This window comes from Passer domesticus, chromosome 11 (genome assembly GCF_036417665.1).
Source record: "Passer domesticus isolate bPasDom1 chromosome 11, bPasDom1.hap1, whole genome shotgun sequence".
NCBI classification, from domain to species: domain Eukaryota; kingdom Metazoa; phylum Chordata; class Aves; order Passeriformes; family Passeridae; genus Passer; species Passer domesticus.
The window spans coordinates 6,919,084-6,946,724 of NC_087484.1; the positions used below are offsets into that span (position 1 = coordinate 6,919,084).

Sequence of the window (27,641 nt, forward strand, 5' to 3'; positions counted from 1 at the left end):
GATGTGCCATTCAGAGCCCAGAAGGGAATCTCTGCTCCTTGAATTCTCTTTGGTATTTCAGACTTGGGATGCTGTGTGGGTGTCATCCAGCTTTTAGCTTTATTATCCACCGAAGCAAAAACTGAAAAGTGCTAGAAGAAAGGGTCTCTAAAAACACCTCAGTCACTATTGCTTTCCTTTTCCAGTTTCTGTTTATAACGCATTTTCAAACAAAGGCACGTTTTCTGTGCCCCATAAAGGAATAAGGAATACCTATGAGCTGAATATAGAGTAGGATGGTTTTCATGTTTTACAAATAAAAACCACTGTGTGCTTTTTGGTGAGAGTCAGTGGGTTGAATTCTTTGTTGTTCATTCAGATTTAGCCAACCAGAGGACATTCACTGAACATGCCTTCAGATATAAGTTGTGTATCTAGGTACCTGTTTATCTTCACTGCATGCCAGGCTGCCTGCTCTCTGTGCCACAGGTTGTTTTGTCTGTGAACAATAAGTTCTAAGTGAGCCAGTAAGCTAATAAATAAGTTATCAGCATGTAGATGGTAGCTTCTGATTTTTTGTGACTTGTTCTGCACCACAGATTTTTTTACAGTGGCTGCTTTTATAAATTTGTAAAAGTTGATTCAGTCTCCATCCAGGATGACCCAGAGCTGGAGGGTCTGGGGTTTTGACTCTGGTCTGCCAATGGTGCTGGGAAGATCTGGAGTTCTGCTCTAGATTGTGGAATACCTGCTGCAGTCCTGAATGGGACACAAGAAAGGCACTTTTGCCTCAGTCTTCAGTTCAGCTTAGTGCTGGGATTGCTGCTCAGTGGCTTCCTTCCTGTCTGTGCATCCTGACTATCTTTTCAGGGCCACCAGCCTTCCTTCTCTCCCATTCCCTCCCCCGAGTTCACAGTCTTTTAGAGTCAGGGGACCATCAATTCAAACTTCCAGATTAAGGGACAAATTTTAATAATGGCCTGGAGGCACTAAGAAGCACTAATGCATTAAATGTTGGAAGATAGCAGGAGCAGGAAAATGTTTGATTCAGAGATAAAGTGACCTAATGCTAATTACATCTGTTAAGCAATCCAAAATCATGTCACAAATTGGAAAGGACCTTTCCCAATTAGTAAAGAGTTCATTAAAAAAAGACTAAATGCCAGCAGGAGAAAGAAAGAGCTTGAACCACACATATATTTTAACTGGACTTGAAAAGAGAAATGTTCTTATATCTTCAGGTGTTTGCTGATTCTAAAATCTTCTGTGTCTAATTCTGAACCACTGAGAAAAGTATTAGAATCACAGAATATCCTGAACTGGAAGGGACCCACAAGGATCAGAGCTCTGCACAAGACACCCCAACAATCCCACCTGTGCTTGAGAATCCAAATTCAGACAGGCTCGAGTCAGTGACCTCTCCCTGGGAGCCTGTCCCAGTGCCACCTTCTGTGTGGAGAACCTGTTCCTGATCTACTGACAGCTGCAAGAATTATGAGCCTGTCTGCTGTTCTTTATCCAGTTTCTATTCCTGCTTAGGGGCACCTTTCTTCCTTGAGGAAGGGTTACTTCCTTTGCATGATAATGAAAAAAGTTGTTTAAGTCTTACAAGCATACCATGTCTTAAGAAAAAGTGAATGGACATGCCAATTATTGTTTCTAATAGAAAAACTTCTTTTACAAAATTCTGTCCAAACCATGACTAAAAAGACAGAATGGGCCTGGGGAGTTTAGATGTCTATTGCAGAGGAAATATTTATCAGCACAGGGTGTAGACTAGAAGGATTTTGTGAATCCCCTTGCGAGAAGCTCTCCCTTTGGAAATGTCATCCTGTCTAGCTGCTGGGAAAGCTTACACAAGGAGGACTCAAGGGTTTGCAGGAATGTTTAGCTCATGAATTTTTATATAACTCTCTCCTCCCATGCCACTGACAAGTGTGTTTTTGTACTATCCACTGGGTAACTTTAGTTGCCTTTAGCACCAAGTAACTGCACCAACAGTGAGCCAGACCATGCCAGTGACTAGAGACAGCTGGGTTTTAATAATGCCAATACCTCCATGTTTTCATGGCTTCCCAAAGAGTGTGTGATCTCTGCTTTTCTCTGCAGTGTTTGCACATGCAAGGTGGGTTCACAATGCTAACAAAAAGGCAGACACAAATTTGCATACACTGATTGTGCACATGAACAACCACAAGATGTGCAGGCGTGACAGGAGTCAGTGTGTGTGTGCCTACAGCAGGCTTCAGAGTGGGATCCTGAGTGCTGCCACTGCACAAATCAGTGGAAATTATTGTGCTTAACTAAGGGGTGATAAAATAGGAGAAATTCAGCTCTTTGTGTTTTACTCTTTGATTAAAGACATGCTGAAGCTGCATGGTAATATATGGTGTAATTCTGCAGTCCTTCTCTGGCTATACTGAGACATGAATTCTAAGTTCCTAAGCATCCCTAGTTTTCTTGGGCAAGCAGTGGAAACAGCAAGTTCTTAGCCCTTCTGCAAACTGGGGTCTATGAGCTTGGCTATAAATGTAGCCTGAATGGTGGCTTTAAAATCACACCTTTTCACTCTTATCTTGCAGAGTTCAACAACCTCCCCTGATATAAAAACATTAACTGGTACATCTGTGGGCCTGTAGATAAATTCATATCAGTCTGGAATGTACTTGCTCTGTTTAACTCTTAGTGCTCTTTTCTATAATGGGACACCTTTAAAAATATCCAGATGGTCTTGTGATGTTTTCTGACGTGCAAGGTCAGCTTACAGATAGTCTCTATATTATTAATGTGTTTTATATATTGGAACCTTTCAAATTGCAGCTTTTGATCTCAATAATATTTGTCTTTACACATTTCTAAATTTATAATGTATCTGAAAGTGTGGCTGTCAGCTGGGCTGGTAAGTATATTTCTTGCTATTATGTCAAAATCAAATATAGAAAGGTTATGTATTTAACCCTGTATCCAAGGGGAAAATGGAGCTCTGGGACTTCCATGCCTTGCTTTCATATTGGAACTTCTGTCTAAAGGTCTCTGTACAAACATTCTGCTCCTGGTGCTGGTGATATAAAAAAATAGCAGCTTCACGTCTAGACATAGTCATGCTCCAAATACAGGTATTCATTTGTTGATTGCACTTGCACAGAAATCAGAGATCAAAATAATACATTTTGATCAAGCTACATTTTGCCTTCAAACATGACTGTTCCCAAATTAAATTAATTCACTTTTGGGCAAATCAATTCATGCTTAGCCTGTGGAGTTCTGTTGAGTTTAGATTCTCAAAAATCAGCTGGAAAGGATGAAGGCTGAGTAATTATTTTTACGATTGGCTGCCCATTCAATTTCTGTTTCTCTAATGGGATTGTTCAGTGACTATTCTACCAAAAGCGCGGAAATTGGCTCAGCTAATTCCTCTCTGGGAAAAAAATTAAAAAATAAAATCATAACATTGTATTTAGCTGCTTGCTTCTGATACAGGTTCTTTTCCTTCATTTTAATCTGTGTCACTTAGTTGAGATAGCTCTGACAGAGGGAGCTCAGCTCTGGCTCTCCACTGAGCCACGTTTGCTCAGCACAACTCCTACACTCGTTCCTCGGTCCCCTTGCCTTCGGGGAAGGAGCTTGAAGCTAAAGATAAACTGTTGCTCAAAGCTCTCCTCGCTTTTGGCATTAAGGGGGGCAGTTATTAACTTGTTGCACGCTGTTATTGCTTCATTGATCTGCAGTGAGCAGCAAGGATTTATAGCAAGTAGGGATCTGGATGAATTGTTACCATGGGGAAAGGCAGGATGTATTTAGCCGGAATCAAAAGCCTGCCAAGGAGCTCTGGCAATCTATAATATAAATATAAATCTATAATATAAAACTAAAACTAAAAATACCCAAAAAATACCCCCCATAAAAACCCACAAAACCCCCAAAAAACCCAAAAAGCAGGTTAAAAAAACCGCAAACAGCAACAAAAAACTTAAGCAGGCAAGCTCCGAGCAGACTTACTGTCGAGTTTATAGGGCAATAAAAAAAGGTTGCCTGAATAAAAATCTTCTCTCAAATATTAGAGGGAAAAATTGTTGAAATCACTGCTTGAAGTAGAGGTGAGGCAATGAAATGGCTCTGGGATGAGGAGGGATGGACAGGGATGAAGCTGGACACAAGCAACTCCCCTCACAGAAACAAATGATCTCCATTGCTGCCTGACTCCCCACCTGGGACCTGCTGGTCATGGAAACACAGCACTGCTCCCCATTTCCAGCACAGATTAATGTTATTTTTGTTCCTTTATTAGTGGGAAGAATGCTGTGGAGCAGATCTATAAAGATACGGAGGTGCTTAAATCCTGTTGTTAACCAAATGCTTTTGAAAGCCAGCTATTGTGTTCTAACCATTTAATTTCTCTTTTTATAACTTGAAATAAGTTACTCCCTACTTAAAATAACCAGTCAAGTAATGAATAGGAAAAGTATTTGCTTACTGAATTTTAAGTCCTCTTTAATTACAGGCTCTCACTGGCTTTTGAATGTAGGATCTGTGGAGAGTTCAGCACATTTTGAGACAAACCTCCTGAACAAGAGCAGGAGCAAAGCATGTCCTGTCAGAACAACAACAAATAAGTCTTAATCTTAAAGTACAAGTCCTGGCTCAATCTTTACATCACTCCTACTTCATAGGCCAAATTCTGCTGTGATTGTAGAATATGAATCTTTTGCTCATCAGGGAAGAGGTGAAATAGAGAGAAAGCTCATAATCCACGAAGAAGAACAAATCACAAACTGCAAACTCCAGTGTGTGTCACATTCTACATAAATGATGAGAATCCTTGGGGAATGAAGAGTTATCTCCATGAAAAGTTAGGCCTGTGAGGACTCTGATATTCCCTGTGGTTTATCATTCCTTCAAATGGTTTTCCCAGCCACAGATATTTTTTTGTATTGGGAAGGTTTGCAGTGCCTGGGCTGTAGGAGGTTTTCTGTTCTTTGTGTGCGATGAAATGCAAGAAAGAGCAAGTGCTAGAACTGCTATTTCCTTAATTATCAGCTACATCCAGTTAGACTAAATCCTCTAAAAATAGAATTAATTTTATTTAAGTTATCACAATAGCTTTATTTAATCTAGAGCCCATATGAGCAAAGCTTATTTAAAAGCTGACCAATCTTTTTAATTAGTCATTGTTCTTCAGTTACTTTGTAATGTGGGTGGAAAAACACATTAAATTTTTTTTTTTGAAAGTGGATAAATCAATATTCATCTTTATCTTGGTTTTCCTGTTGCTTTTGAGGGCAGCAGTGAGTTTAAACTGTGTCAGCATTTGGCTATGAGTGACTTGTAGAAAATTATTTTAATTGATTTTTATGTTTTGAATAATATGTTAACAGGCAATCATTGAATTTTGCTTATGCACATAAATGAACAAAACTCATGGGAACTTGTAATGTTAAATCAGATGTTTTACATTTAGGCTCAAATCTATCTAATAACTCCTAGATTCACTTTTGTGAAGATGCACATGCAAATTTCCACTCAAAGGCAGCGCCAGGGATGGCCTAACAGAATATTTCAGGACACTTCTTTATCAAGTCTGATTTCTTAGACCCAAATTTCATTTTAAAGCAGAAATGAGTCCCTAGAAGTCAGTGGAATTACACAGTTTCAAAATTCCTCTCACCCCTGGAACCTTACACAGAGAGGGGCAGGAGGAAAGCCTGGACTCAGGTTCCCTTTACTGCCGGGTCTCTGGGGTGGCTCAGTCTGGTTTGGACAATTTAATTCTTTGTCCCAAGGTCCTCGTGGCTCTCAGGGGATGGAGCAAACCCACAGCAGGGTGGAATTTGGCCACAGCCCACGTCACTGCAGCTGCTCAGTGCTCTGCACACAGAGCAGGAGCTCCTGTGCTGATAATTCACCAAACTGATCCCCCTTTCCACGGCCCAAGTCCTGGTGAGGGTCATTAATGTCAGGAGGGTTCAGCACTCTGAGCTGCAGCCTTCACACGGGATCTCTGCCAGAGCCACACGCGATGTAAACACTACAGGAAAATTCAAAGAAAGATAAATTCCCTGCTGGAAAGGGGCATTTAAAAGCTATTAATTTAAAGAATCACCAGGGAGGAAAGGATCAGCTTCACTGGAAATGGAAAATATAAAAGATAAACTCTTTCTGTCACTGCAGTTCAGCAGCATGCAGGATTTTGAGGCAGATGCTGTGTGATTTATTATTTTTCTGTGTGGATAGCTCATATATGATCTTTGTAATATGCTGTAACTTTGGAAAACACATTTGGCCTTTCCTCTTTTTTTCTCTATTTTACCTCCTATATAAATTAATTTTCTCTGCATTTAAGGATTAGGACGTTAAAACTTTTTGCCACTCAAAGACAGGTATTATGAAATACCCCTTGACTCTATTGTGAATCTCTGTAGTGAAAACAGCTGTTAGATGTCTCCTAAGTAGGGAATATCAATCATGTAATAAGAAAATAATAAATTTATTATTGAAGCATGATGTAGCTGCTCAGAAGCACTGGCTTTGTTTCCTGTGTTGCCACTCTTGCTTTAAAACTCTTGGTAAATTGCTCCAAGTTTCTGGATATCTATATTTGATTTCTATCCCATTTGGGCTTTGTCTACTAAAACTATTTATCAGGGTGAGGACTTTTTCTCTGGCTTTCTGTGCTTTTTTTTTGTGCTTTAAAACCCTGATCTAAATTTGGGATCCAGGCACTGCTGTAGTTCAGTAGCAGTGACAGATAACAGTAGCAATGTCAGGATTGAAAAAGGCAGTTCCTCTGGCATTTGGCATTTAATGTAATGTCAATATGCTGAAAGATTTTAAGAAAGCAGTCTGAATCATGCTGCTGTCATTCCTGAAATTTCTGTGCCAACACAAATTGAGAGTGGCATGCATGGCTAGTATTTGGATAGAGAACTTCAAGCAAAATTGAATAAGTTTTACTAGAGCCTGCATTAGACTTACAACCTTCATAGGCATAATATCAGCTCTTGGTAGAAATTGTTCAGTCAGTGGGAAGGACAGAGGCTGAGGGATTTACAAGGACAACATTTGACATGACTAAAATATTTTATCAGTTGCCTCTGCAAGGGTGTCTTTAAGCACCACTGTTACAAAGCTGATTGCAATGTGGAAAGAGCGAGACAGCAGGATGCTGAAGTGCTCAATTCCTCACTGCATTACAGCTCCCACAGACCAGCAATCCTGGTCAGAGTGAATTGTAGCTCTGCAGTTGAATAAGAAAGATACATCCTGAGTCAATGCAGGAAGAATTTTTCCTTCCCAGACAAGACCTGGAGAGTTTATCATCAGCAGACACCAAGAAACTTCCTGTGAGGTTACAGGTGAAGGATTCTGATGCCTCAGGAAACTTTGCCTGCCCACCATACACCACATCACTGTTGGACTCAAACACAGTGCAAAGGCAGTGCTGGCATCACCAGCACCTTCTGGGAAGATGGGACTTTGCAAGCAACCACTCAGAAAAATGTTTGGGAAGCACAGCAGCAGCTTCCAGTAGGTCTCAGTTAATCTCTCCTTTGATGAATTGGTATTTTTCAACAACAACAAAAAAAAATAGAACAATTTTATCATCTCTAATACTGAGCTGGTCCTGACTTTTCACTGCAGAAGACTGCAGTTAGTTAGGGCTGTTCACATGTTGAGAAAAAGCACTAAAATCTGTTATTTACATCCTATGTTATTCAGTCATTTGCTCTTGAGAAAAAAACTCCAAAATCAATCCCATTAAGTTTAATTTTCAAATTTTAAAAATCATGGGTTTGCTCCCTTCTGCACTGCAAGGTTGAAATCTTCCTACAAGGCTGCATTTTCTCTTGGGTTGTGAGGCAGCTGCTAAATGGAATCACAGCTGTTAGAGATGGTAACATCCTACTGAGCCCCAGTTCAGTCCCTCTCTTGGGGAATAATTGAAAAGTAAAAAATGCAGGCCTTTTACTTAAGGATCCTCCTGATTCAAGTGCTGACAAGTTTTCAGGACTGGTGGCACAGGAATTTGAATTCCCTTAAACAGTTTCACCCTAGAGGGAGCAGTATCACTTCTGCTAATGATAGAAAATGGGGTTGGCCATGTAGCCTGGCATGATTTATGGTGGAGTGCAGCACACTATGAAGCTCTTTAGCCTTTAATTCCACCCAGACTTACAATCTCTACAACCAGAATTCCCTAAAATTAATGAATGTAGCAGATGAATAAGGGTGAAAAGGATGCACAAATTATTTCCTAATGACTAAGTTAAAATATTTGTTTTAACCTCCACAAGGGATCTTGCTTTTCAAAATTAAGGTTCCTCATGGAGAAAGAAGCAAAAGAATGGGATTGGTTAAAAGATACAATATTTTTTACATTTCTAACAGAGTGATGAAGCCTTAGAGGAACAGGTTTAACCTTCTCTTACTTTGCAGAAGGAATACAGTTTGAACTTCATCTAAATGTGCTTTTTCCCAGCCAAATGTGGGTACACTGCAGCATTTAGGGGCTGCCAGTGAACCTGGCTCAGATTTCTTCATCATTTTGTAGGTAACAGCAATGCTGCAGGCTAGACAGTGCCACTTCTGATACCTTTGGATTTATTTATTGCCAATGAAAAACAAATGGCTTAAATCCAGGAATAAAATCTGGTGAAAAAGCAAAAATTGGAACACCATTCAACTCCTCATCCTTCAGCTGTGGCTCTTCAGTAAAACTTTGTTTGAGAAGCAGAAACAAGGTGTGGTCTGGAAATCTAGCAGTAAGAAATCTTTGGTGCACAAAGTTAATATTCTTAAACATCTAATTGTAAAACAGAAAGGCATTAATTTATTTTTGTGACTTCTAAATATGAGGGTGCTTAGTGATATATCCAACAAGCTTGTGAAAACGCTGTATTGGTGTGTCTGGAAATGCACAAGGGAGGGTTGAACAGGCAGAGCCACACTCTTCTGAAAATATTGCCAAATCCACGGCTTTTAGAGCAGTTCTCCTCTGAATTACTGTCTCCAAATATCCTTACATCCTTATCCTCCCTATACATGAAGTGCAGGAAGCAGTGCAGCCCTGTTGGCTGGACATTGCAATCTGCTGCCACAAGAAGCCAAGGCTGAGAGGGACAGTTATGAACTGATCCTCTTTGCTTTTTCTGTCAGGGATGGAAAGAGCCAGAGAGGAATAGGAATATAGTCCATTTTTATGGCCTGAATATTCCTCACTATGAGGGAGTCCTACTTCTTTCTCATTAAAGTGGTGCTGAGTCAGGCAAGTCTATGCACTGTGACACAAAAAAATATATGAATGTTGTTTAAGAAAGATAAACATCCCATTTCCAGTCCAATTCATGATTCAGCACAATAGGATCCGAAGGGGGCCAGTCCCTACAGGAGTGAACAGTAGGTTACCACAGTTCTGCTGCTGGAGAGTTCCATCCTTAACAAAGAGCAGTCAGGACAAAACCCAGAATCTGTTTTTTTTTACCTTTTCCAGCTCAGCTGTACTGCCCTGGATGCCTTCCCCCTTCTCAGGAGAGGAATAAACCCTGCCTCTGTACTGTCCCAGGGGGCAGTCAGGCTTTGTGCTAATCCTGTCCATTATCCACTTATCACTACCTTTGCAGCTTCCTACACTCAAGGCAGAGCTGTGTTTTTCCTACACCAGTGCCCAATTCCATGCCAGTTTTCTCAGTCTTGCTTTCAAGCTGTGTGGGAATTCTAATGGAAGCACTAAATCATTTTTCTGTGGGAAGTGAGTCTGCTTTGTCTATTAGCTGTGATTAGCATTCACCCTTCCTGTTTTAAATGAGCATTGTGCTCTGGGATCCCCCTCTAAACACAACATTTTGCTCATTTTAGGTCTTGCTTCCCTTTCTAGTAAATAGGTACCTTGAGAACTCCTCAGCTATCATAGCTCATCATTTCTTAAGACTGGGAGTTGATCATGAATTTGTACAATATTTATATAAACAATGGCTAACACAGTTGTGCAAATTATTTCCCTTTGTACTAAAGAATGGATCATTAGCATGAACTGCAAATCTGTTAGTTGATGCTTTACACATTGAATTATCATTTATGTATATGAGACATGACTGTAAAAGTCTTCCAATGACATTCCCTTTGCCTTGTCCAGTTCTAGGGATTAGCTTATGAAACATGTGAAAATAAAACCAGCTGAGATGGATAATGACCCATTCTAGGGTCATTCATTAGTCCCATTCTAGGGACTAAACAAAATCCTGGGAATTTCTTGTTAGCAAATGGGCCTTCAAGGTGGTAGAGTGACGAAGTGGCAGCACATTATTGGCTGTCTTCTGCCTGCTGTCCTTGGACCATGAGCTGGGAAATGCCCTCAGCTCCAGCACATCCTTTTCTGCAAGAATATCCCTCTGGGGCCGTGCCAGCCCATGATGCACCAGAGCAGCCTCTATTAGATGGCTCTGTGCCATGAAACCAAGCCAATCTCCAGCTGAAGACAAAAGAGAGAGCAGAAGATTTAAGGTCACTTTATCTTACCCAAAGCTGTGGCTGCTCAGGGCAGTCTGGAGTATGGAGCTGCTACAGAAACCTGGTGACAGCAGCCATTAATTGTGTTTGTTATGGGACTGAAAATGCCATTTGGACACAGTCATGTGCATGGGAAATGGTAACTCTGCTGATGGGCTGTTGTAATTAATCCCTTCTGGGAGAATCCACTGAAATGCATTCAGAAAAGGAAGGGTCAAAAGGAAGAATAAGAGTTTGAGGGAGAAAGAGACACTTTTTTCTTTTTTAGTGGTTTTTTGGGTTTTTTTAATGCATGTTTTCTCTTCAGTGATTGAAGGCAAAATAATTGAAGAATTGTAAAGTGAAGAAGAGGTTTGGACAGGAAAAGAAAGGCTGTGCAGAACATCCAGGCCACAAGCAGTGGGAAGCTGTGCAGAGGTGCCCTGTGACAGCTCAGGGAACATGAGATGTCAGAGCAGCAAGGTTTGGGCTGGGATTTTTGAAGTAACTCATCTGTTTTGCACTGGAGCAGATAAGCAGTGCTCATCTGACCCATTTTGTTATTTCACTGCTGTGGAGTCCCTCTGAAGGTGACTTTCCTACAGCCTAGGGCAGCAGTGAAGCACAGAGGGTGCTCCTCTCTGGTGGGAGAAGCTCAGAGCTAGGAGTGGTCACTGCTTCAGAAACTCTGTCCAAAACACATCTCTGCCACCACATCCCCTGTCCTTCAGGACACCTGTACCCATCTCCACCAAACTGTGACCTCTGCAGCAACAGCTGCTTCTGGGAACCAGGGAATGCACGAATTTGGTCAGCACCAAACAGGCTGGTTTGGATTAAATATTTACCCACGTGTTTGCAGACAAAGGGACTGGAAGAGCTGTCTGCTCCATCTCCTGCTGTTTGCACAGTAAATAACCCAGGCATGCAGCTGTCCCCTACACACACAGGTGCTTTCAGTGCAGGAAAGTACAAGGCCTGGGTTTCTGCCTGCCTGGGTGGCAGGCAAGACACAGACAGGTGAACTGATTGAGGAAATATTTAGATGTCTAAGGAAACTTCCATCCTTCATTGCTCACGTCACATTCAGAGAGATATTTCTTCCACAGAACACTTGGTTTTGGAGGAGGAAAGTAATTTCTGAATACCCAAATGCTTTGGTAGGCTAAACATCAAAGTAGGCTTACATTAAAACAGTTATCATGTAGCAAAAATTATTTAAATGCCAGTTGTACAGAAAGAAATAGAGGGCTTGTTAGTCTCATTGCTTTTCCTTTTTAAACTGAAAGCAGATGAGGATGAACAGGCAAAACTCTGGTTTGCACATGGCCCCAGTCCCACAAGCTCACACAGTGCATCCTTTCCCACAGTGGCTCTCTGCCAAGGTGATGGGCTACTGCCATGGCAAGCACTGAAGCAGAAACAGCAGAACCCCTCAGACAACTCACTCAGCACTTGAACTGCTGTTTAAAAACATGTCCTCAGTCCTTAAGTATATAGCAAGCTCAGACAAATCTGTCCACAGCCAAAATTTTGTCCTGAAACCACTATTTGGACTAAGCTGAGGGTGGCATGAGAAGGTACCAAATATTTATTTGGGGATTCTGATGATGCTGAGCATTTTTTTTCCCTTGTGGAAGCTCCTATCCCAGTGACCATAAATGAAGAACAGGACTTGGATGGCACAGATGGTTCAGCAGATGGTGACTTGCTCCTTTTTTATCCAGGCTTTTGTGTAAATGGAGTGTGGCATGGATCTCTGTATGCTTTTTGACTTTGAGAGTGTGTATGTGTGCTTTTGGTCTTTAATAAGTATTTAGTTATGAAACCATGTATCATGATGATGATATGGGTTTTACTGGCTTTTTGAAGACTCAGGAAGTTCTTGAAAATGTGGGTTGTTTCACTGATTTATGAAACCAACACTGTCTTTGCCAAAGGGGTGGTTGGGTTCTGATTTTTAATTAAATGAGAGTACCTACAATCCTTGCCTGGGATTGTGGGACTGGGCAAAGACAGATATTATAACAGTCTTGAATTTTTTTTATTTTTTCTTGTTTTGATTCATTTTTTCTTGTTTTGGTCCACCATTTGGCTTAACTTTCCTTATTGCCCAGAGCATTAAGGTTGTAATGAACCTGAAAGAGGTAACTGAAGAAGGGTGAGGTGTGAGGTTCACTCTGCAAACAGCTCTCTCAAGCTGTCAAAAGTTCTACAGTCCCCAGCACCTACTTACCATTCCTGTGCTGGAGGTAACAGCCCCCTCAAACATGCCAGCAGCACTGTCTCGCTAACCCATTTTATTCAAAAATTAGATGGGTTAGTGAAAAAATGTGCTGTTGGACCATTTCAACTAATGCGCCTTGTTTTAGACTGATAAAGGTTAAGCAAAAGTCACTTAAGCAGCCTGAGCATCAGCAGATCTGAGGCAGTATGATTTCTACCACAGGGAATCTGAGGATTTGTCATGAGGATTAGGCTGAGAGTGGCAGGATATTGCAGTGGCACAGCTGGAACAGAAGAGCATGTCCTTTTACTGCCTAGGAGTGGTTAAATCAATACAGCGTCTTCTCTCTTCTAAAAACTCATATTCCTGTAACTCACCTATATATTTACTCCTAATTTCACATTATTTCTTAAGGCCTCAGAGTGGTCTTCTAGGAACCAGCTTTGTAATTGAAGGTGGTTGTGCTGTCTCTCATTTCACGTAAATTTTTATTTCGTTTAACATGAGGTGTTTGTTTTTTTGCTCTTTACTGTCCCAGGTGAGGAGATTGTGGAAGCAGAGTGGTGTTTCTGCTGCCAGAGCTCACAGGTTTTGCAGTCTGAAACTACACCAAAATATATTTTGGGTTCCAAGACAAAAGACAAGCTACTTGCAGAATTGTCCAGCTTTACTTTGTCTCCTTCTTGAAGTGCTTCTAAGCTGAATATAATGAAGATCTATTCTAAGAATTCCTAAGGGATCTCTTTACACAGGATCTGGAACTGATCCATGGGTTTCAACACTTTAACCAATGCACCGTCTAATATTGATTTCCTTCAGAACTCAAAGCAATTTGTTTTTCTTCCCTGGAGACTTTGGGTTTCTACCTTTGGCGGCAGTCCTTGAATTAATATGGAAATTGAGAACACTTAGGACTGGTCTCACATGCAGGCACAACGTGCAGTCTCATGGAGCCAGGTGTTCATTTGGGCACTCAGGATTCCTCAGTGTCCTCTGGCAGCTGCACAACTCACACAGCTCTTTCCTCACCCCGCTCTGAGCTCTTGTCAGAGGAGCAGAACACTAAGTGACTTATTTCTGGTCTCTTTTTTTCTTCCTCCCTTTCTTTTGATCACTCTTTCTCATGCCACAGGAGAAAAGGCCAGCACAGTTCTCTGGAAATTTTCTTGGACTGGTGAGGTAATAAGGAGCTGATTACAAGCCAGAAGGCAGCTCCATGGAAAGCAGCCATCTCTCCCATCATTAATCCACAGTCACCCACAGGTGACTGTCTAGCAAGCCAAAAGTTTCAGATTTACAGCTAAAGCCTAATACCTTTCTGCTAATCAGCATTTCCAAGCTGCCAGTGAGTGTGATCATGGCCTGGGAGAGGCTTCCCTCCACCCCTTGGCACTCTCAGGGCAGAGTGGCTCTCACTTGCTTTGCACCACAGAGACCTGGAGGTGAAACACTGGGGAATCAGATGTCCCATGAGGGTGTTCCATGCTGGAATTCCTGCTGTGAGCCTCAGTATGGCAGAGGCCTGAGGAGCTTGTGCTGTGCACGTGTGGATTGAAAGGAGCACAAAGGGACACACAGCACCACGAGAGCATTGCAGCAGTTCAGGTCATCAAAGTCCTCCTTTTCGATGGCACGTGATCTTGTGAATTTGTCATGGTGCCAGAGGAGCTGAAACAATTCCTCTGGGACACAAAGAGACAAGTGCAGGCAGGATGTAACCTGTTAGGATCATATCCAGCCTCATTTGAAGGGTAAGGCTCTTGGTGGTGTTAAATGACAATCTGTTCTGAATTTATCCTGCCCATATGTCATCAGTAACAACCTACAAAACACACCTCTCATTTTAGATCCAAGTTTGCATCTGTTCCAAGCAAAACATGTGCCATCTCCCTGTATAATCCTAGCAAGTCTATATTAGATGACACAGGAGTAAGCTGAAACAGGAAAAATTCATTTTGGTATTATGGGAAAATTAATCACAAATCTCAGTCATTTTGACCTGGCTTGGCATGAATATAAAATCTCACAAGAGAAATGCCTCAAATGGTTCCATGGCATGTGCAGGGCTATTGTAGCTCTGGTACTGTCCCTCAGCAGAAACACTCTGCTGCTTCAGCTGTGATTTGTCCATCTGTGTTTGGCTGCTGCATCATACAGGTAAAGAGCATCTTTAAGATAAGAATCCAAGCTGTGAGCAATTTATCCCTGGATACTGAGGTGCCAATAGCTGATAAGGTTTATGAGAGGTTACAACTTCAAAGGAATTGATTTGCAATTGTTTTCTATTTTTAAATATGTAGCTGGACATCCAGTATGATCTACAGAAGTATCTGACAGGTTTACAGGCTTCATTTACATTGACTAAACCAATGTTTAGGTGTTTCTATAAATCTTCCTGGCCATTTGTCTTGATCTCTAGGCAAGTGAGTGCTTTGGAAAGCTGAAAAAAAATTAAGGCCTGATTTTCAAAATCTCACGTCTCATGTGACATCAATGGTCAGAAATGAAAAATGCTCTTTTCTCAGCATCCTGAACTCTTGCAAACTCTACCTATTTGCTGTCATAATTTGATATCTATTTTTTCACAAATTTTGAATTTGTAATCTGAAAGAAGTCAAGCCATATTGCATAGCAATCTGCAATCCCAGGATATAAACATTATAACACCAGTATTTACCATTAAATGAGGATTTTTTTACTGTTACAGTGATGCAGTAAAGTAAAATTCTGCTCTAAATAAATCTTGTTGGTGCTTTTTTTGTTTAGCCTACTAATTTTCTATATCAAATACACTCTCTTTACATCTTAAAATATATTTTATAAAGACAGAATCGTCAGGGAAAAAATCAAACACCTTTTCATATGTTCTTGTCAAGAACAAAACTTCTGAAGGTTGGACTCTTCAGACTTCTAGACCAATGCCACCCCTGTGCCTTCAGGGAGACCCTCAAAGGGATGCAATGAAAATGTAGTGATTCTTCTGTTGTACAAAGTAGTAATATAAACAAATTTTCATCCTCTTAGATGTATCAGTTCCAGGAGGAATGGGAGAGCAAAAGTTTACTTGCAGATCTAGGTGAGCAGCAAGGTGTTGAACAAGGAGGTGTCATGAGAGCCCATCAGAACAAGCCTTTCTTAAAGAGTTGAAATAACTGTGTTTTATTCAATATTCAGAAGAGATTTGAATTTCCAAATATTTTTCTAAGGGATCTTGCTGCTGAGCTGGCACTGAAATTCCAAGTTGCAGAACCAAGGAAGTGTTTTAAGATCCAATTACAATGAAAAAAAGAAGGCTAATTATGTCCCACAGAAATGCTGACACCAGCACAAACCCAGCCACGTTCCCAAGTACTGCCTTTGTTAATAATGTTCTTTTTTACACTTTTTGAGGTCATGCATGACGAATTTTTTGCTGGCATGAATATTAATATATTTTAGAGTTTCCTTCTCTTTTCCCATCATCCCTTCTTCCTGTTAGCATGTCAATACGAATCAAAATCAGGCCAAAGTGATCTTCATGCTAAAACCTGAGCTGTGTCATAATTAAAATGATATTGCTGAACTGTGCTGTGCTCTGATATATTCTGCCAACTTACTGAGAGTGGCTGAAATGTGCTGCACCATTTCATCCATCTGCTCCCCAAACCACAAGCCTCCCTAGCAGGAGAGATGGAGAGATGCTACGAGCTCCCCCTTGTTTCACAAGGCTATAGTTAGGGCTGCGAGCTCCTATTTTTGGACACTTCAGCGACTACTGTGAGAGTTTGTGTGATGAGGAAGGGAAAATTCACATCTTCCCAAATTAGCAGCCCCCACGCACCCGTTTTCCTGCTCTTTGTCCCATTTTGCACCAGCTGCCCCTGCGAGGGTACAAAGAAGGTGGCAGCTGAGTGTAGCCAGTGTGACATGCTGAAGGATCTAAATGGCTCCTCACAGGAGCTTCAGGGTGCCTAAGAGCATTAGGGCTACAGTCTGGCCTGCAATTTATTTTGTCTGTTTTGCCAGAATTTCATTGGTTCTCTGGTGTTTCTCTAAAACTAGGATCGATACTTTAAAACCAGACAGTGCGGTCAGAAATATTTTTGGGACAACTTCATAATTCAATAGAAAGTAAGGAAATACTCAGGAAGTTTAAAAATCCCTAATTTCTTATATTCAAACGCCAAGTTTATATTTTAATTTCACAGTAATTTGAGTTCATTTTAATGAGATTCCAGGATATTTTAAAAATCAGTAAGGACCTAGAAATGGCTTCTTATTAGATGATAAGCACATATTAATATTACTTGATCCAGTATAAGATTTCCCAATTCAAAATAACCCAAATGCAATTTAAGCTCAATTATACATGAAAATTACTCAAAGAATGTAGAGTTTAAAATTTTTCAATAAATTATGTACAAAATTGAGCCATTCCGCGACGTTGTCACAAATGCAACATGTCAAGGACACCATGTTAAGAAAAATTGTGGGTGAATATAGAAAACACAAAGTATAATTAATTCCAGCTGCTTTTAGGCTCACATTTTTTCTGCCTGATTAAAATTTAACTAAAATAAATTAAAAATAACAGGAAAAAAATTGCTCAGCAACCTGAAACCTCTTCCTAAGCTTTGTGCACTTGCTGAAGTTTTCTTCCTGTAGTTGTGTTGACTTCAAATAGATCAGAGCTGTAATTTTTCTGGTGGATAAATGGCAGATAAATGGAATTTTTGTGATGCTATGAGTAAGAAAAGGTGGAGAATAGACCGAGAGATTTTGTGTTCCTGGTAGAGCACCCAACACTCGGGGGGATGCCCAGCCAGGAATAATGGTGGGCTGGGAGGAGCAGTGCCAGGCCAGCTCCTCTTGCAGCAGCCCAGGGGTGTCCCCAGCCCTGCTTACACTCTCCAGGATCTCTTCCCGCCCAGCCTGGCCTCTTGCACTGAGATTTAGCTCTTGGTAATTCAAAATCAGCCCTGGTGATGCCTCTTTCAATGGATGAGCCCAGTCAGCTCTCCCTTCCTTCCTTATCAGGCAGGAGCAGTTCCAGGGGTTTGTTGGTGCTCACTGCACCTGAGAGGAGGAAAAAGCTTTGTGGCAGAAACAAAACCACCTGCAGTGAGGACGAGCTGCAGCCTAATTAAACTTAACTGTCCCCAGGTGCTTTCTTGAGAATAGTTGCTCAAAATTACCTAAGCTAATCCACATTCCTAAAACCCCCTGAGGTTTTGTTTTCCTCTCGTTTATTAGGATTCTTCTACCTTTCTCATTCCCATTGTGATTGTGATAATGTTGCCTTTGATTTATGCTGAGGAACCAGCAAGCAAAATTTGGCCACTCAGCATTAAGGCTGAAATGTTCATCTTCAGACAGCTCTCAGCCTGAGGAATGTTTTCATCTCTTGCCCACTAAGATAATCACAGAACTCTCCATCTGATAGCACAAGGAAATTGCAAGCTAAACTCCCTATTAGAAGTTTCTGAGAATAACCAGAGTTAGCCAGTGAAAACAAAAGTTCCCACTGACTGTTACAGTAGATTCAAAGACCCAGAAAGAAAATGAAAAAGCTTTCTTGTTAATGAGAAAATATAATTGTCTATTTATATAACTCCTTTTTTATTCTAGAGAACCTCATCAGTTTAAGCTTGACCTTCTCTTTCTCCCTATTTGTTCACCACTTACATATTTTGTGCCATGTCTCACAATAAAGGGGACTGCAAAAGCAGAATTAGGCCCTTTCTAAGTGAGTAGCAATCTAACTACAAGTGAGTAATAGTCTACTACTTAGAAAAAGCCTTTGAGAAGGCAAAAGATCACTGCAGTGTTGTATAATGACTGTCACAGCTGAGCTCAGGACAAGAGGAGGAGATCCCAAATGGAAAAGGAAGAATTTAGGGGCATAGATAAAATGAAATGAGAAAAATGTTGGCTGTGCTGACATTTCAATATCAACACATAATAAGAGCTCATTGGAAATGTCCAGGCAGAATTTGTTTCCTTTGGAAAATGCTGATAGTGTCAACATCAAAACCTTTGGCTGGGCTGTGTTCTTTGCCCTCCCCAGAAGTGAGACAAGGCAGGGAGTTCTGCCACATCCTGCATTGCCCAGGCCAGAGCTCACCCCTTGCCCAGCTGTGGTTTTTCCCCTGAATTTCATTCATGGAACAAAGATCCATTTTGCATGCCAGAGTATTGAATTATTCACACCTCCCTTTTCAAGCCACTGTTAAAAAAACCAGCTTGGGTTCTCACGTCCCCCATCTCACACCATCACCACGTTATCCTGTGCCATGTGGGCACATCCCCAGGATTCCCCACCCTGTCCCATGTGCTCCAAGGAGTTCTGTGCTCTTGGGAACAAACAGAATTGGCCTGACACTGAAAAGCTGCTGGCCTGGAGAGTTTCATAAAGGATGGGCCAAAAAGCTGCTTCTCAGTTATTGAGAAGTCGAAGAGAGTTTTCTCCCAATTCAGTAAGAATAATATTGATGTTTACCTTCACAGAGAATGTTGAAATTTATGTTTCCATTAAGAATATATAGTCTGCTTGTTTATTTGTTTATTTAAAAAGAATAAATTATTATTTTCTGCAAGAATCATTTCTTTGGTCTAATACCAAAAAATTAAGCCTCTGTTTTTCTAACAATCAAGTCTTCAGGATTTTAGTCTTTCCAGAAATTCAGGGGCGTCGACCTCATGTGTGTTTTATTCAGCTTCAGGAGCAGATTATGGGTTTTACAAAGCCTGATTGATGCATATACTTGGCCCTTGCCCTCATGTTTAATTTCATTAGTATTCCATTCATTTTCCCATGGCTTTAATGAACATATAATTTATGGCCCTATTTTTATCACAGAATTTTACTGGTCTAATTTAATAATGAGTTTCATCTAAGATAGTTAAACCATTGCAGAAAAACTCTGGTTTTCTTTTAGTTCCATTTAAGTGGTTTATTTTGTTTCATTTTATTTGAAATTGTTAGAAGTACTTTAATCTAGTTGACAACAAGCTACTCTTCTCAGTAAATAATAGTGTATTAAATCTTTTGCTTTGCTGTAATTACACTGGTTGGGAATCTGTTTATCTTTTATGAATGCTGTTTTCTCATATAATCATCCTTTGTACTCCAAAACTTATAGATTCTCTTGCTTCTAAAGGTTTATTTGAGAACACTTGGCAATAGAAAATAAAACAGCTGTAAAAAATCTATTTTATCTGCTTGGCTGCCACTTTGTTAAGGTGAACCTGAGCAGTCATGTAAAGGATGGTTTGTTCAATTTCAAACATATATGACGGTGGCCTTCTGGACCTCTTCCTAAATAATACAAGATGTGTTCCCAAGCACTTTATTCTGCCCTTGAAATGTGTGTTTCTACAAAGAGGGAACACTTCTGCTCACAAAAGCAAAGCCTGGCACCATCTGCATTGTCACCCTCCAGCCTTTGCTGCAGACCTCTGCTGCAGCTCCTCCTTGTGCTCTTACAGCCCCGGGGTTTGGCAACTGAGAACACACAGAGAAGGTAAAGTGGGAGCAGTTGTGGTTTATGGACACCCTGAACCCGTTCAGTTTGCTCATACAGAATGAACACTTGGCAGGAAAAATGGAGATGAGAGACAGAAAGAGGATAAACACAGGCCTATGCATCTGACTAACTGGAGGAGATTATTTTCCTATTTCTCAGCTGAATAGAGCTGAACCCCACTAAAGTCAGTTTCTGCTTAGTGGGAATCTCTGTGTACTTTGATCAAAACCACAGGAAACCACCAAAAGGAATACAACTCTTTCCCAGCACCCACTGATATTTTGACCAGCTTTGATCTCTGAGGCAGCTGTTACATGAAAACTGAAAACTTTAAGAAATAGATGTGTAGTTAATAGCAAGGGAGCCAAACTGTGAGACTCAGAAGATGCAAAAAAGAATTTTTGATAACAAAAAGGACTATAACTTTATCTCTTCAAGACAAACTCTAATATTTACTAGTTTTATATAATGTACCTGGCACATTAGGTTCTACCAAGTTCAGGAGGATAAACTTCTGTGGCAATGCCAGATGCTCATTTTGGGAACCTGGACTTCAGTTTCATGTTATAAATTGATCTGATCTGATCATCATCTGATATTGATCTGATCATCAGTAATTTTTTCAAAAAAATTCTTCAACACATCAAGATGATGCAAAGGTTTCAAAATCTGCTCTTTTCACTGATATTTCTGACCCACTGGAGGATTTTAGGTGAGTGATTTCACCTCTGTGTACCTTAATTTCCTTATCTAGATATTAAGAATCATCATACTTCAGTATATTACTTTGAGACCTAATGATTGAAAGTGCTGTACAAAGACAGTACTATTTTTATAAGTAATATTTTTATTTTTCTACAATACCTCTGCCTTGTTAATTAAAACAGTTTGGTTTTATTTCAAAGTGATAAGAGACTTAAATGGAACAGGGAAGTTTGTGGGCACATGAGGTTCACGTTTTTGCAATGTAATTATTTTTTGTATGAATTTATACATCTCTTTGTGGATTTCCTGTATAAAAAATCCTCCTGAAAAGTTCAGGGCTCTAACCTCCCTTAGGCTGTAATATTTTTTTATTTGTCTGTGCAACAGGTTGGACCTTGATCATCTAACAGTATTGTTAGAAGCCTGTTTTAATAATTTCAGGGCATTGATGATATTTTTAATATTTTTAAATATGCACACTATCAAAAAGCCAGATATTATAGAACCTAAAGACAAAAAATACATTCTATGTCTCCAGCAGACAATAATCCCAATCCAATTCTAGCTCAGAGTCAGGTAAGATTTCCTCTGTTTCTCTTCACAGTCAGTAGAGAGGAAGATTTCCCCTGTAATTAGATCCGAGGAGCTGGACTCCTGTTAAGAGTTTGCTCATCAGCAAGAGAGGTGAGTTCTTCTTGTTGGCATCTTTGCTCTTCCCAGCTGGGGCCCGGCACTAACAAGATGTTCTGGAGGTGAGCAGTGCCCTGGTGACACAGAGGGGCAGGAAGAGCAGCAGGGCTGCCCCAGGTAACCCTCCCCAGCCTGGGGCTGATCAACCAGCAAGCACCTGGGAGCCACCAGCCAGGAGACCTTGGTTTTTCATCCCTCCCTCATGATTCCCCCTCTGCCTCGGGGTTGGCAAGTTTTAGTTTTGACATCATTAGATACGTGACTCAAAGCATTGAGGCGTTGGAGCCCAGGAACACAAGCAATTAACAGTAGATTTACAAATGTCACCGGCCGGTGGCCTCGTTGTTGTGGCACACAAAAGGCTATTCTGAACTCTGGATTCCTTAAGGCATAAAATCAATGAGTGAAATGGTTTAAAAAATATGAGCCCATAGAGCTTTATGTCCCTGTGGTTCTTGCCAGAGTAAAATGCACTAGTTCCCTGGGGAACTGTGGGAATCACACTAATTTTCTCAAGTAAAGAAAATTTGAAAGCCCTCAGTGAGAACTCGGGAAATAGCACTTTGCATTTTATCTCTGGCCACAATAAAAATATTTATTCAGTGGAATAACTACAAAAGAACATTTTAAGAGCTTTTCTTTTTCATTTTTCCCCCAAACTTATGTCAAACAGAGGCCTGTCAACCACCTGAAATACACATTACAAAAGCATGTCCAGAAAGTACAAAGAAACAAGCCTTTGAGACACAGGAAACTTCTGAGTTGGACTTTTTTTCTATTTCCATTGTGAGATTTGGAAGTTCAGGTATGCCATTAGAGGTTTGTGAGGGTGAACTGGCCAGTGACTGAGAAATGGCTCCTGAATTTGCTGTTCCAGGAAACAGGGGGCAAAGGGAAGCAGCAGAGTCTGTCAAGAGTTCAGCTGTTTGATCTGCAGCCTGGTGACATCTCCAGGCTCTAGGCCCTGCTCTAACCTGTTTCTTATTACTCGTAGTTGAAGCTATTTTTGAGTCAGTCAGCAATCATATATTGGGCTATTTGCTACAGATCTAATTAAAATAATACTGGTACAGGATCAAGTTATGTTTTTTCCTTGGGAAGGTGTTTGCTGGAGCTGAAACAGGGGTAATGTGGAGGCCACAGTGTGGTACATTTCAGCCCTAGTTTAGCTTTTCTCAAATGATTCTTTTGCTCTAAGCCATGGGCCTCAAATTTAGCAATGAGCTGAAATGGCTGCTGGCTGAAAAACGTATAACTGATACAGATATCTACTGAAACTGGATTTTAGAGAGAACATTCAGTTTCTACAGAAAGGAACACCAAATTACACCTCGTTAGTCATGGGTACAGTTTCATGTCAATGTTTTGAAATAAATATTATTGTGAGCTAATGCATTTGGGCTGAAATCACTGCTGTCCCAAGTGCTGTGACTTCAGTAGTGTTTGCTATCATCAGATTCTGACCTTCCCATGTCACTATTATCAGAAAACTTCAACATATCCTTGATCCAGAGTCTTACAAATTACATTATCATATGTCCTGCTCTCTCCTGATTTCTTTTGTCTTGTGTGTGATGAATTCTGTAGGTTCTGTTACATCTGACACAGAAGAGAGTCCCAGCCCGGAGAGAACTTCCCATGCTCAGGTGTCACGATGGGCTCACCTACACCCCACAAAGAAATGGAGAGCAGTGAAACTTCTCTAACACAGTGTTCCTGAACTAATGAGTCTGCCTGGAAGCTGGTGTTCTTCATTAGCTCAGGGCTGGCACCTCACCAAATTGGTTTGGTGCTCTCAAGCTCTCAGTGCTGGTCACAGTGATGGCTTCTCCTCACAGAGCACCAGCTGCCACGGAGAGCTGCCTGCAGGATTGCTGTGTAAAAGGCATATAAAAAGTGAAAGAAATATCCTGGATAAGACAGTGTATTGAAGGGAGGATCCTGAATTATGTCACAGCTCATAGAGAGCCATGGGGCAGGTGACAGGACTGGGTGACAGGAACAGGTCCAGCTCTGTGCCCCAGCTCTGTGTAAGCTGTGGGCTGGGATTGCTGTGCTGCATCACCTGGAGGCACAGCAAAGGAGCTCACCATTCATTTTTCTCCCCTGGTGTTTGGCAAAAACAAATAATAGCTGGAAGTAAAATGGTTAGCACAGGTTTATTACCTTTGAGGGAAACAAATCACAAAAGGGTAAATTGAAATTAACTGGGTTGAACACAAGGTAAATCGATAGGATTATACCAGGTTCACAAAATGGGAGGACTTCCTTCTATTCTGTGACCTTTTGTGAGGACAAGTTGGAGGAAAAACACAAGAATGAAGAGAGGAGATTCTGAGCTCTAGACAAATAGCAGTAACCAGATGTTTTTAGCAGGTGCTGTAAGCCCTAAACAGTGGGATTTTGCTATATGGAGCCTTATTTGTCTAAAGGCAGGAAAGGACTTAGACTAAGGCCAGATGGGTGCAGGTGGCCATGAGCACTGCTTCCAAAGCTCAGTGGCATCTCATTTGCTCTGCTGGGAATATGGAAGGAAAATTTCTTCTCAACAGACAACTCATCTAAAAATAGCTCCCTTAAACTGATTTTCAGGCTTTTGTTTGTATGTTGATATTAAGCGGAAGTAGTTTATGACTACTGAGACAGATTTTTTAATAGGAATTTGCATTTTAAGTTTAATTAATCTGGAAAAAAAAATCCCTCTAAATTATTTTCTTCTATTTTTAATTCTCATTTTGAATTTTAATTTCCTGATTTCAGGTCACCATCCAGGGCAGTTTATGTCATGGCTTCACACCACATTGTAGCATTGACTACAGCTCCCAGACCTATTGCTGCAAGCAGCAGTTGCTGCAGTATCTACTCTATTGCTAAAAACTGATTGAAATATGTGCTATGAAATGATGACTGTGAAATATAAAATTGTCATCTGTGCAGTGAATCATCCTAATTTTCATAAATACATCTGTTCATACATACCCCAAAATTGCAGATGTTTCCATTCCTGAAATAAGATTCAGCTACTGTGATACCTTTGAATGTTGCCAAACAGGTGTTTGTTTCCTGAAGCTAATGGTGAGTCAAGAGTAACATCAAGATGCAGTTTGGTAAATGGTGAATGCTGGCTTAGAAGAAAGTGATTCATTGTACAGCAGAGATCACTTGTATCTCCTGGGAAAATACAGTCACTAAGAGCAAAGAAAAATAAGTAAATCCCATGTTAATGAAACTTCCTGAATGTGCTTTGGATGCACTCTGGATGAGTTAGGGAAAAAGTATAGAAAGAAACTGGGATGCAAATAGTCTGTTTCTTGGAGGTCTTAGAATCTTGATGAAATGCAAAAAAAAATCGAATTCCACCTGGAAAAAATGCCAATTCATCTCAAGGAAAGACGTTCCTGCTGTACATACTTACTGTGATGGGCACATCTGGGAAGGAAGGAGTAACATGAAGGACTGAGAAATTGTTGGAATTTGGCCTGTGCCCATGCAGCATGAAAAAGGAGGCATTGTTCATCTCCATTTAATACTGGCAGAAGAGTACATGTGTTTTTAGGCAGCTCATTACAACAAACAAATTGAAGGTTATTCAGTATAGGGCAGAAATAACTGCAGAGGGACTTTTGTATAGACAGAAAGGGAAGATTGGAATGGATCAATATTTATAGGCTGGTGAAAAGAAGGTTAAGTGGCTGAGAACAAAGAACTTGCCAACAGTCTACAAATAGGATAAGCAGCAAGAAATAAGAGGAATTCTTTAGAGTGTTCTAAGGCAGAAAGGATGAAGAAATTAAAATTTAAGCTGAACACCAAGATAAAAACTCTGATACAGAAATGAACTTGTAAAAATCTCATAGGGAAGTATTTGAACCTCACTGCTTGAAGACTTGGACACAGTCTAGACTAAATATATTTCTGGGAATAATTCATTTCCATTAGTACCAGGACATGACCTTCTCACCAACTCCTATTAATTCACATTGTGTAAGTGCCTTATGAGGCAGCAGCAGGGACTGGGCTGGCTGTTAATGCTTGGCTGGGGGACAATAAACTCCAAACAAGAGCAGCTCAAACCCATGGCAGGGCCTGGGACCAGTCCCATCTCCCACATGAGTCCATATATATCTACATTAAGTGAGTGTCCCCCAAAGACTTTGAAACTCATAAGTCATTTGTATTATAATAGTATCTACAGTAATTAACTTCTTTATCTATAATAACTCCAAATTGAAATGAGATTTAAAAAATAATGTCTGTCTTTCCTGTTTGGGAGTTTGCAGATTTTGGCTTTCCTTCTGGATTGACTTTTTGATAACTCAATGACTTTCTGTTCTGGTCCTTAGGGATTTTCCTCATGGGAGCACTAAGTGTCTCACTGTCTTTTCCTGGCCTTCAGACAAAGCTCCTGACTGTCATTTTCTCTTTCCTCTTTTGCCATGTGTGCCAGTGGGACCATCTTCACCAAACAGGCTCAGTTGCTGCCTCAGGAAGCAGCAGTCTCCCTGTGGGCTAGATGGGTCTGTTGAACTTGGACACTCTTTTAAGGAGTATTCTCAAAAAATGCCCAAATCAAACCCATTGCAACCTCCCATAGTACTCATATCCCACCTCTAGTTCAGGCAGGTTCAGATAAAATGAAAAGCCTCCAGACTGGTGAATATGTGAAAGTAGCTGTGACCTCAAATCACAGATAATGCAGATAAAAAATACTAAAAGCCACTGTTGCACCTGGCACTGACAACTCTGTTGGAAGTCACAGTTAGGTGTGTCACCTAAAGGTGAATCAAACACAGATTTTCCACAGGAACCTTTGCAGCCTAGGAAGAAACATAAGGCATGTGGGGGGAGGTTTTTGATGTTTGTGTTCATACACCGAGACTACACTGCATGTTCACATTCACATTATTATTAAATTTAGTAAATAAAAGTCTATGCAATTATATTCAAAATCGTTTGGGATGAGTAGCATAGAGCTGCACAAAAAGTGCACCACCTTTCTGGTGGTTTTGTGTTTTAGGACAGTGGAAGAGGCCATTTTTATAGACAGCATCTTTTTAGTTTTCCAGTATGATTTGTCCTGTAGAAATACCCTCTGGTGTGTTTTGTTGGGGATTTTTTGATGTCACTGTGGGAGTACAGTGTGTGCCTGGGAGAAAATAATGACTCTTAAGATGATTAACATGTTATTAAACTCCGGGATAATCGCTGTCCTGTCAAGTGTCAGCTCGTGCATTTCATCAGCCCCATGTGACAGTGCTGGACTGCTCATTGCTTTCTTTGATCTAACAAGGGTATTTTTCATGATCAGCTGCTGAATGTGACCCCTTTGGAACTACAAACAGAATAAAGAAAACAAAAGTGGGTAAACATTACTAAGTCACCCCCCAAAAAATACTGTTTTTATACCACTTGAAGTAAGCCAAAGCTGACTCCTCACGTGGCAACGTATGGGTGGGCCATAACAAAGTGTGAGCTTTGCAAGAAATACAAATAATTCTGCTTTTCAGACTGGCTGATAAGTCACATACAAGCACCTGCATGATGAAATGGACCTGTGCCACCTGCTACAAGTGCTTTTGCATTGGCCAAAGAGGTGAGCCCGAGTTTATGCCAGGCCTTGAGTACATGTCATAATGGAGTTTAGTTGGATGAGTTAAGGGGTTTATGGGCTGAGCTCAAGATCAGCTTCTTCACTGCCAAGAACTACTACGAAGACAACTAGAAGTGAGAGTCTTCCCCTGCTTTCCCTAGGTAGTTGCTGTTGAGGGTTTAATATCATTTTTCCCATGTTATTCTGCAGCACCTGCACTGAGCTCTGGCCTCCAGACTTGAGCCTAGACCCAAACCCACTGGCTGCTTGTCCAGCTGGAGCTGTCTCATCACTGAGGGCCCACTGGGCAACCTCTGGGCTGTGTCTGACCCTGATCCCTGTTCCCAGCCCTGATCCTGACACTCCTGTCCTGCTCACCTGCTCTTCCACTCACAGGTGGCCTTTGCTGCTCTTGCTTTGCACTGCTCTGATTTCATGCATCTGAGTAACTGGGTTAACTCTG

The 27,641-nt window shown here is 40.8% G+C and overlaps 1 long non-coding RNA gene across 4 annotated transcripts in view; it reads left to right on the forward strand.

The window, feature by feature from the left end:
* Positions 1-17,487, forward strand: part of LOC135278688 (uncharacterized) — a 51,136-nt gene extending 33,649 nt beyond the window's left edge. For all 4 annotated transcript variants that reach the window (XR_010346136.1, XR_010346134.1, XR_010346137.1 and 1 more), the window contains one exon: positions 13,227-17,487. This is a non-coding gene — a long non-coding RNA (uncharacterized LOC135278688). The remainder of the gene's footprint in view (positions 1-13,226) is intronic.
* Positions 17,488-27,641: the final 10,154 nt, after the last annotated feature.